An 11,362-nucleotide genomic window follows, 5' to 3' on the forward strand; every position below is an offset into this window, starting at 1 on the left:
GCTTTATTTTATAATGCAGCAAATTAACTCAATCAGGCATTTCATAATGCATAGAATGCTATGGAAGTTATAAGAGAAGAGAAATGTTTAAAATCATCATTGCTCTCTAGGGGTCTTTTGACTTATCTTCCTTTGTTGTGCCACCAATCTACTGTACAGTGTGGGGTAACTCCCATTAAGGCAAATGGGAAATCCCTAGCTTACATAAATCCTCTGGAATTATCTGGCAGAAAAGAAAACTGAGTTTCTCTTGCAGAGAGAAATAACGAACTTATATTGCTGTCAAGTAGGCAAACAGGTTCTGCAATGACACAAAAATGAGTGGATGGAATCCAACATGATAATTTGAATGAAGAGTTTCTTTCCTGCCCTTTAGTCTAGTTTCCATGACATGATAGCTCATTTATGAGAGAGGGAAAGAACAACCACGTCCTGTCTTCAACAGAAAGATTGTGCACAATGAAGAAAGAAACTCAGGAATGAGCTTTCTGCCACAGCCTTAACTCTGTCCCGTGGAACACAGTTACTACTGAAGATCATCAAACACAAGTGATTTAGAATGATTTCCAACTATAGCCACCAATATTAGAAAAACTGTTGAAAAAAATATTTTTCCACTCGCTATGCCCTTCTACACTATTCCTTGTTGTCATTACTGTAAAAGAATTGAGCATTGCCCATGCCTTTCCCCTCTACACCTTTCTTCTTACTAGTTTAATCTTCTGCTGCTGCTTTCTAACTTCACTGTATATAGGAACATAATACTTACAAAACTTTTATTGGAGAAGGTATATGTGCAGCCACAACATTTCCACAGTCTGAGCAGCTTAACAGGAGGACTTTACGACGTCACCAAAAAGAGCAAAGAATCTACCAGCTCAGCTTACACCACACTCTCCCATTCCACATCATCTGCGAATCAATCTCCATGACACAGAAACAGTGCACAGCCTCGGCAAAGCAATTTCAGATGTTATTCTCTGCCAGCAATGAAACCACCTTGTGCCACTGTAAGCAGGGACAAACTCATGTGGTTTGCTTCTCAAGATGCAACTTGACTTGTCACTGAACAGGCCTGATTTTACATACATGCTGTTAGACCCACCTGAAACATGACCAAGGCTTACTTGCTCTGTGAGGCATCATGAAGAAAAATATATTACCTGGGTTTGGCTCTAGTATCCTTGCAGGTCTTGACTGCAGATCTTCCAAGAAGGAGAATTTTGGAGGCAAGCCCAATGTTTCATGGGAGCTCCAATTTACCTGTCGCATGCAGGAAGGACAGACCCTCAAGCTAAACCTGTTTTCATCTCCACTGGTACCGAGGGGGACTATCTGCCCCACACAGAATGTTTACCTGCTACCTGCTCTGGTCCTCAGCAACATCAGTACCTGCTGCAACCTCCCCACTGAACTATGAGCCTCACCATTCTCTAATTTAGACACAGGATGAGGCTCACCAGGCAAATACCTCATGAACATACCCTCCAAGGCATAAGAAATCATGTGAAATGGGGAAGTCCAATTCTAAGAATCCTTTTCTTCCAGAGGGCAACCTAGTCAACCAAGTTTGAATGTCAGTGTAGCTAGCATTAAGGTTGTCAGAGGGAGAATCTCAAAACATTCAGAGTTTGGGTCTAAGTTAGTGAGCTAACTTCACTTCAAATCTATGTTTTACGAGAGAAATAGAAAAAAGGGGTCTTTTGGGATATGTTGTTTTCATATTTCTGACCTAGAAGACAAATACAGCAATATGTGGCTTTTACAAGGTTTCCAATCTTTTGGCTCTGCTGTTGGATGCAAAGATAAAGAGAAAAAAAAGCTGTCTTTAAAATATTTTTGGACTTCAGACAATAAAACAATACAACATTTCTTCCCCAGAACGTGATGGATAGATGGGTGGTAAGAAATATATTTGTCTATTCCCTAATAAAACTGCACAAAACCCGTGTATATTAAATACATTCTTTCACTGAACCTTTCCTTCTACCACCATAATGTCTATAACATTGTGGATGTCTTACAAGCCTGTATTAACATACAGAAGGAAGTATTGTTAAACCCATGCTTGATTTATCACTATGCCTCGGTAGCCAAAAGATTTAAGTAGAAACCAGTCCAATAGCCTGTAGGTACCACTGACTTTTTAATACAAAAGATATGTTTTTTTCAACTTCAGCTTGCCAGGGGATTCACATTATTGGAGGCTGATTGTATTTGGAAAATGCTAAAACTGAATCCTCTGTATTCACCTCCCAGGCTGCTAAAGGTACAAGTATCTCCTATGTTAAACTGGAAGTTAGATGAGGAGCAGGCACCCATCCCCTGCAATCAGTGATGAGCTAATGGGCTGCTGACCATAAATTCTCTCTAAACCTAGATGCCAAGCTCTTGATTCAAGTGTTCTGTGCTGCAGACCTTGAGCCATTGCAGACAATCAGTTTTATTTACACAAACTTTTTGGACCAGCATTAAAAGGCGCACTACTTGAAAGAAGACGCCAACATAACTTAAAAAGAATGTTATTTTATGCTGTCTGTACCTCAACTTTACAAGGATATAATCAGAAATGAAGGTTATAAAATATCCAGAGGTAGTACAATCAACAAATTATCAACTCTTTGGTACAATAATCGTCATTATTGGCTGGATCCTAAGCTAGTGTAAATAACTAACATGGGCCATGCACGACAAGTTGCTTCATCAGTGGTTGAAGCCTTTTTGTCTTTATATGTTTTGATTATTAAGGAGTATCTTTGTCAAGTCAGTGCTATTTCTGAGTAAACAGTTCATGTATTTGGGTCACCCTTAGAGAAAGCTTGAAAGACTTATCCTTCTGACTTGGGGGAAAATTGCAGAAAAAAAGGGTGCTGACCTCCTGTCTGTCTGCTTGGTGGCTGGTAAATGTTAGCACAGCTTGATAATATCAATTAGACTGGGAAGCTTTATTTTAAGTTTTTTGAACTATCACTACTGCCTGTGCCCATTTGTCTTTTTTATTCTCTAGATGTGCCATGACAAGGATTAAATGTGACACACACCAAACTTTGAATGTCCCGCAGCCAGTTCCAATGGCTTGGATGCTGTCATTTTGAGCTACATCAGGAACAGTGGCTCAATGGCTGCATCTGTGACACATGTCAGAAACTTTTAAATGTCTGCTCTTTTTTTCATCAGGATGCTTCTGTATCCTAGCTAGGGAAGAGATGACATTTTGTGTTTGGGTGGAACTTGTTGTGGTTCCCTCTTCCTGCCTCCTCTAACTGTCAGCCTGAGTTTCCCCTAAACATATCAAAGTACAGACAAATAAACCTAGTCATTTAGAAAGATATTCAGTAGTAACCATGCTTGAAAACAATGTTTTAGGAGGAACTTGGGCACATTTTCTCATAGAATGATGCGCTACACAAAACACAGCACTAGGCTATTTCTGACCTTTGTTATGTGCCGCCTTAGAAGATTGATGTGCACAACTCAGATACAAATGAATTCCTTAACATTTCTGTTCTTTTTCCATTAAAGTGGAATAATTTGGCATATAAAATACACAGTGTATCAGGGTGGTTTTTTCAAGGCTTGGAAGAATTAACATTTTGATAAGAATACATAGTTTAAGGGCAGAAAATTGATCTGCTAACAGACACTAAGGGGTCTCAGGGCGGGACTCCAGGAGTTGAAAATACAATGCAGAAGAAGAGGAGAGCAGTCTTGTATCATTTAAAATAAATACATGTCATTTTTAAGATCCAATTGGGATTTCTTTGTCTTTCAAAATTAAAAAAAAAAAAAAAAAAAAGCCTAAAACTCTGGACCCCTTGATTATGACATTTTCCCTTTGGGTTTAATTGATATAATAAATAGTCATTTTTCTTCCTTTTCCCTGGGCAGCCTGAGTTCTTCAGATTCTCCTAGAGTTATTTGTGACTGCGTATGGGCAGCCAGACATGTTTCACACAGTTAAACACTGTGTAATTTTACTCTGGGGCTCTCTTTGCCCATTTCAACTGGCCACATTTCAGCTGGATTTGAGTAGCACTTGGGCTTAAAAAAATTTTATCATCTTAAAATAATTATTTGGGCTCCTGGTTAAACTTATTTAAAAAAAAAAAAAAAAAAAAGAAGAGAAATGCAATGATGGCACATGAGCTTGCACATACATGCAGACATGTAGTTTAATCTTGGTTTTTGAAAATATTTCATATACGCCTATTTCCCTGCTAGTTTTAGAGGGATCACAGAGAGGTGGATTGCTTCTTAGGGGAAGAATTCTGCCTATTTACATCTGACTGTAGAGAAAGCTGGGCTCAGATGGAAGATGCTCATTTAGCAGAGGGTAACGTGAGACATTGCAGAAAGCATTGCCAAACCTTCAAGTAAAATGCAGCCACTCTCCCTCTGGATGGATGAGCATTCCCGGCCGCAGTGCTGTGCCCAGTCTTTGCTGGGTACCCAACACAGCGTGCATTCAATCCTGACATTCAGGGCCCCCAGGTTTTTTTTGTCTTGGTTTTCCTCTGAGGCACTGCTTCATCATTTATATCATTGCTTGATAAAAGACGATCATTCCAAATGTTAAAAAACATTAACTTCTAGTAAACCCCAGGTAAGTTACTTTAAAAGCAGATGCTTCTGCTGTCACCTTTCCTTTGCTGTACTGAAGGCTACATGGAAAAGTTAATACCAAACAAATGACCACAACTATCACCGCGCACAGTCAAGAATTTACTTTAGCATTCTGTATAACTAGGGAATCGGTGAGCGAGTAGCAGAGAGAAAAGTGGACAGGGCCAGAATATATTTATTAACCTCAATTACACAGCGATGGTTAGGTAAGGATAAAGAAGATTCCCAAACCTTTCATGGCACTACCTTTCCTCTCTGGAAAAAGGAGAGGTGGCCTCCCAGCAGGACATAAGCCTTCTCATAAAAAGGTAGCATTCTGCATTCTAGCCAATGAACTAGGACATATATATTTATTTTAGTAACTTTTACAAGTAAACCACTGAAATAGGCACAAACAGAAACCACCCATCCTGTCTCACAGTCCTGAATTCTACTTTTCTACCTCCCTGTAAAACATTCTTTAGCAGTCTGCAGCCCTAGAGTGTTTGCTCAGATTTCAAAAATTGCAGGAAAGCTGGCCTTCCAGTTAGGAAAATGGGAACTGCTAAGCCTCCAAATAGCAGATGTAGCAGAATGCCTTATAGACGAAACCCTTCATGTTTGGATTTGAGAAAACACACAAACCAAACCCATCAGACCTCACCAAATGCTTAAATATAATTACTTTTGGAATAGATTAAAATTTTGTAAAATAATATTAGTTTCCATTTTGATAGATAAAAAATGTTTCCACTACGTAAAGCTTCAGAAATCTATCGGGCAGCAGCTGCTTCAGAACTAACAAATCTGGGCTTCTTTCTTAGCATGCGTGATAGACACTCATTTTTTATATCACATATTTTGATTCCTTATGTCAAAGGCCCTCCTTTAATGTGTATTTTGATGCTCCATAAGAACATGCAAACCATTCCAGCATGAAGCCGAAACTTGTGCTTGCTTCTATATTGCCACCAAGTACTTCTTGGTGCAAAAGTGAATGCACAAATGGAGCAAAACATTTGAAGGTACAGCATCCTATTCCTGGCTTTGTTGGTTTAAGGCAGATCTCTATTTTCTGCTTTTAAACTGGGTATGTATTCCTATATTTTGTGATATTTGCTCCTACTGCCATTGATGTTGAAAGCTTTGCTACTGACATGAATGGAAAGAGGATAAGACTCAGAATGTGCTTGTGATATAAACTTGTGATTAACAGTAACAGCTGGTAGGCTTTTTTTTTTACTCTTAAGCCTCATAAATACAGCTGAAAAAGCATTTATCTGAAAGTGGAAAATGAGGGCTTAGCTAGAGCTGTGCAAACCTTTCATAATGAAACCCAGAACTAGCCTGATTTGGGAGAGTTGCTAGAGGTTTGACATTCAGGCCAGGTTTGCTAACCCCTCAGTGAACACCGCTGATTTACAGTTTCAGATGAAAACCACATACAGCTCAGTAGTGGTTTTGGCTGAATGATGCTTTCAGCTTTTGCTCAAATTTGAAACTTATTGGGTGTGAACCCACAATAACCAAAACTTATAAAAAAGAAAAAAAAAAAAAAAAGATGAGCGCCACATGGACAAAACCCACCCAAGACTCTCAGAAACCCAAGTACAGCAAGCAGTAGCTGGGGGAAGGTATGCTAGGCATTACAGGTGTTGAAACCTTGCAGCTCCACCGTCACCTGAAGTAATGGCCAAAGAGGTGTGTAATCAGTGGAGCTCAAGGTAACCATATCAGGCACCAGTTGATAACTGCAGTTTATCCAAATCATTTCCCAGTGCATTGACATTTCCATTGCCTTTTATAATATGTGCATTGTATAGAAGGTGGTGATTTGGTGGTTTGGGAAGTAGCCAAGGAAGGATACTCAAAGTATAGTGAACTTTCCTCCAAAATTGATGTTGAAATTTGGCTACCTGAAACACATTACAAGTCATGGTTAAATCAGTAGGGTATTAAAAAGGAAATGACTCTTGAGCAGAGAAGTTTTGCTTTTCCCCTCTCCTGCATTGTAATCCTCTGACCAGCTCTAAATCGACTACTAAGCTAAAGGAAATTAAAGAAAAGATGAATAAAAAAATCTCAAGCTGGGCCAAATTCATCCCCAGTGTAGCTTAGCTCAAGTAGAGTTAAATCAATGGAGCTCCACCAGGGATGAATTTGGCTTATTGTCAAAAGGAAATGAAGCAACTGTGCCCTCATTTACAGCTATCAACTTAAACAGAAATTTCATTATATTGGAATTTCTGAAAACAATTCCTAGGTAAAAGAAAATTGCTAAGGTTGAACAGCACGTGTGTTTGAAAATTCCCTGAAGTCCACAACTGTCTGCTTACTCGGTAGATACACTGAATGATAGATAATTGAGTGCACACATTGTTTCAAAGGTCTTATAAAATCAGAGAAGCCTATAAAATGAATAAGCAGATTGTCTTCGGAAATCTCCTTCCTTTGTCTTCCCTGTATTGAATCTTAAATATTCAATTGTAAAAACAGTGTTAATTCAAAAGTAGGAGGGCAATTACAGATAAAAGTTATACCAGTAATATCAAGCACAGTTACCTTGATATTCTTTATTTCATTTTCCCCACTCAAATGTGAAAGTAATATAGAATTTATTAAGCCGCACTCTTCTGCCACTGATTTTCTCCAGAGTATGATCTGAAGAGGTCCTATGAAGGTCCTCTTTAATTCCAAATACAATACTGAATTAAAACGTACATATAACACTGACATTTCCAAACAGATTCCTTTCTATATGTTTTATTAATAAAACTATAATACCATACAGATTTATTTCTATTCTAAGAGGATCTATGGAATTGTGGATAAGAGATGAGACGATCTGTTAAAAAACTTCTGGATTAAGATATAACCAGGCTTAAGAAACCTTGACTTTAAGTTTTGTTTTTAAATTGGCAGCAGAACTTTCAAGCAGAATGAAAAATATTTGCAAGGAATTTTAAACTTGTGCTGGGAGGATGTTCTGAACATGTCTTGCAACTTGCTCTCTCAGCCCAAACACTGCATGTAATGTGATAACGTAGAATGTATTTTACATTAAAACCTATGAACACAACTAACCTAGAACTAAACATATTTTCCATGATGCTGTTCCCTTAAAATGCTGAGGATGCTGAGATGATGATGATATTTTGTGAATGTGCCATGACCACGACTTAGCTTGTCCTTACAAATAGCTGCTCCTTGAAGGCTTGTGAAAATCCTGATCTGAAACCTTAATCTAACTGTCAGCAACTCTAAGAAAGGGTCAGCTTCAGGTTGACAACACCACCAGAGGCAAGTCCATCAGAGTCACCTAACCTAAAAGGTAACTTTCAGAAAGATTCAGCTGCTTTAGTACCACATATGGAAAATATATTAATTCAACCAGCTTTGATGAAGTAGGAGTGCTGGGTATAACCTGAACATTCTCATAGCAAACGCCAAAGAAAATACTCTTAAGACTTCTTAAGAACAGGTTATAAATGATTGGAAGAAGCCATTTTTCTTGGGCCTAACTCTCATATAATCCAAGATCTTGGTAGGTTATTCGGATGTTATTACAAGTAAAATGAGCATTAACTGTAGGTAAGACAACATTCTCTAACCACCTAATACCGCTAGAGTGGCATAAGGAAATCAAAGGCTATATATCAGTGGTTCACAGTCTCAGGCTAACTCCAAGAAGGCTCCAAACCAGAAGGCATAAGACATCTCGGTCCTTCAAGCCACTTAGACGTGTTTGTGTGTAGCAATGCTTACCTGTCACACAGAGCTGTTAGCGTAGGCATGGTCCCACAGTAGCATCTTTAGATGGTGGTTTTCTCACAATCATATCTTGTTTGTTTTGTTTTATTCCCCTTATTAGGAGTAGAAAGGAACGCAGAAACTGGATTTTAACTAAACCGCAGAAAAAGACTCATCAGCGAGATGTAACAGTTACCAGGCGTATTTATAAAAACACTGAGGAAGCAAAACATGCATTTCAATTGTTATACTACAAGCAGCGAAGCAGAAATTTCACTTCGAAAACAAGAGCGGAGCACTTACCTATTTTGTGCCACCACTTGCTTGCAGAGCAATGACACAGCAATCGAAGCAGACAAGGACACAGCCAGAGCTCTGTAGGAACAGGGGCCAGCAGCTAGCAAGCCAGGCAAGACCCCTGACTTCGTACCATCCGATCCACTGTCGGATTCCCCCCACCGAACCTGCAAATGGATACTTAGAAATCCAAATGCCAAACATACAGCCTCAATCTTGCCTATATGGATACACCTCTGGAAAGCTGAATTTCATCTCTCACATATGCCAACCATTTAACAAAGCAGACAGACAGCTGCACACAGAGTAAAGAGGATAAACTTTCTCAAACTGGGCAAGCAGAGACTCATGTGCCAACTATCACACCACATAAAGAAGAAATATGTGGTAAGGCTCAGTCTGAGTCAGTATAAAATGGGCTGATTCAGAACCTCACCGCAAGGGCTGCATCTAGCAAAGTTCTGCTGGGGGTAAACATTTCCCAACATACTCATATTGTAGGCAGGAATAAAAAATATTAATATATCCGCTGGCAGCAAGCGAACCCTGTAATTTACAGAAAGAATTTTCAAAAGCACAGACAGGTTGGTTTGTTTCTTCTGACTTAAATGGGAGCAACAGAACAGCAACATGCAGTGATTTTTCATTTGCAAAGGAGATGTGAGAACTGAACATTCAGCAATCACGTAATCCTCTGCTCAGAGAACAAAATGTATTAAAAAGGGAGCTGCATACCACCCTTCCAATACTAGTAACCCTAACTCTCATGGATAATAACATTGATTTCAAAGGGACTCTTGGTCTGAAGAAAGCAAATAGTAGAATAAGTATTGTGAGACTCAGCCGTAACAAAGGAGAAAAAAGTGGCTTCTGTAGTAACAGACTTGCATCAATCCCATAAATCATTTATGCATGCAACTCATGCAATTAGAGCCAGTTTGCTCTAAAGTTAGGTCTGTGTATCCATAACAGTAGGATTTTCACTGAAGGTAATTTATCTTTAAAATTTCACGCCAATATTGTAGTGTAGAATTTTTTTCTTATTTTTAATTAAAAGGTTAGGAATTAACATTTTCAGTAAAGTTAGGCATGCACTCATCACAGCTGCTACAGGCAGCTCCTAGTACGACCATTCATCTCAGTCTTCATTTGTGAAGACATGATGTCTGCCAAAACCCAAAGTACTGGTCATCACAAGACTGAACATAAGAATGAAGTTTGATTGTAGTATATGAAGATTACTTATTCAAGCACACCTTGGATCTCAAACCTCATTAACCACAAAGAATCTTGGCTGGCCAAAATTTTTCTTGTGACAACACAAAGAACTAAGAATGCAGTGGTTCCTTAGAAAGAGACACATTTAAAAATCTTTATAGCTTTGTAGGGATTTTTTTTTTTTTATTTTTAAAAGCTAGGTTAATCTTGAGAAGGAAAGATGTACCATGTATGGAGAAGGGGGAGTAAATGAGAGAGAGTGGAATCTCTTCTTACTGTAGATTACTGCAATTTTCATCCTAAACGATACTTAGTTCAGTTAAGAAATTCAGGCACAGTTCCCACTGAGGAAGGAGTGAAGTAGAGATAGCAGCCTCGGGTTTGACAAGTTTGCCATCTCTTAAAACAGAACATCAGCAAAGACACCTGAAAATAAAATGCTCCACATATTAAAAAATAATTACGTTAGCATAAACAATAATAAACATCCACATTTGTTTGTAAATAATATCCTAACACATGTTAGTTATATAAAATAATTGTTCATAGATTATCCTTTGAATTTTCCAGAATCAGTGACATATAGTGTGAATTCCCTTTGAGCAAATTTTAATTAGGGCTTTACCATATTCAACTGTAGGTATATAATCCCCCAAGTGAAAACCAAAACCAAAATGGAAGAGACTTTGATAACACCTCATTCCAAAAATATTTTTGTCTCCAAAGCTTTGCTGGGAAGAAAACACTCCTGAAAATGATACAAATGGTTTTGACATTAGGAAAAGTAAACAAGCAAAATAAAGATGGAAAAATTATGCGGTCAGTTTGCAAGTGCTGTTTATTGTTTGAGGCAGGGTTAAAGCCTTTTATAAAGACAAGAACATACATACAACCAGACTGAAAGTGACATTAGGTTATTCTAAACATCCCTATTCAGAACCCTGCTGCTTGTACCATGCCACGGCCAAAATGTGTGAAAGCTTCAAACCAGACAATATGATATGAACAAACTAGGGTTGCTGTTATTTTGGTAACCAAGAGAGACGACAAGTGCCCTAAATATATCTAATGATATTTTTGATTAAAAGGAGAGGCATACAGTTTTCCTTTATCTAATATCTCCTAGGACTTCTAACGTGAATTGGCATTTTATTCATAGCCACATATGACATTAGCAGATGCATTACAAGTGGCCAAAATGCACTTTCCAGACACCAATTCGCATGGCAAACCGCTCAGAGCTCAATTTGAACCACAGGTGGTGTCAACTGGATCATTCTACGTTCATCACTAATTTTAAGTATCTGTTAGAGATTTATTATAGACTTTCAGAGTGAGTGAAGGCTTCCTGAGTAAGGCCTAAAGCGTTCAGCAGCAGCAAGCTTTCCTTTGTCACCCTGCCAGTGTCCCATCCTTTTCATCGGTCAAACCTGATTTCACTATTGGCTTCAATATCCAGCTCACTTCCACCTGCAACACTAGCTAACAGCAGTGC

The sequence above is a fragment of the Egretta garzetta genome, unplaced genomic scaffold (assembly GCF_000687185.1).
Source record: "Egretta garzetta isolate BGI_Z169 unplaced genomic scaffold, ASM68718v1 scaffold56, whole genome shotgun sequence".
Taxonomy (NCBI): domain Eukaryota; kingdom Metazoa; phylum Chordata; class Aves; order Pelecaniformes; family Ardeidae; genus Egretta; species Egretta garzetta.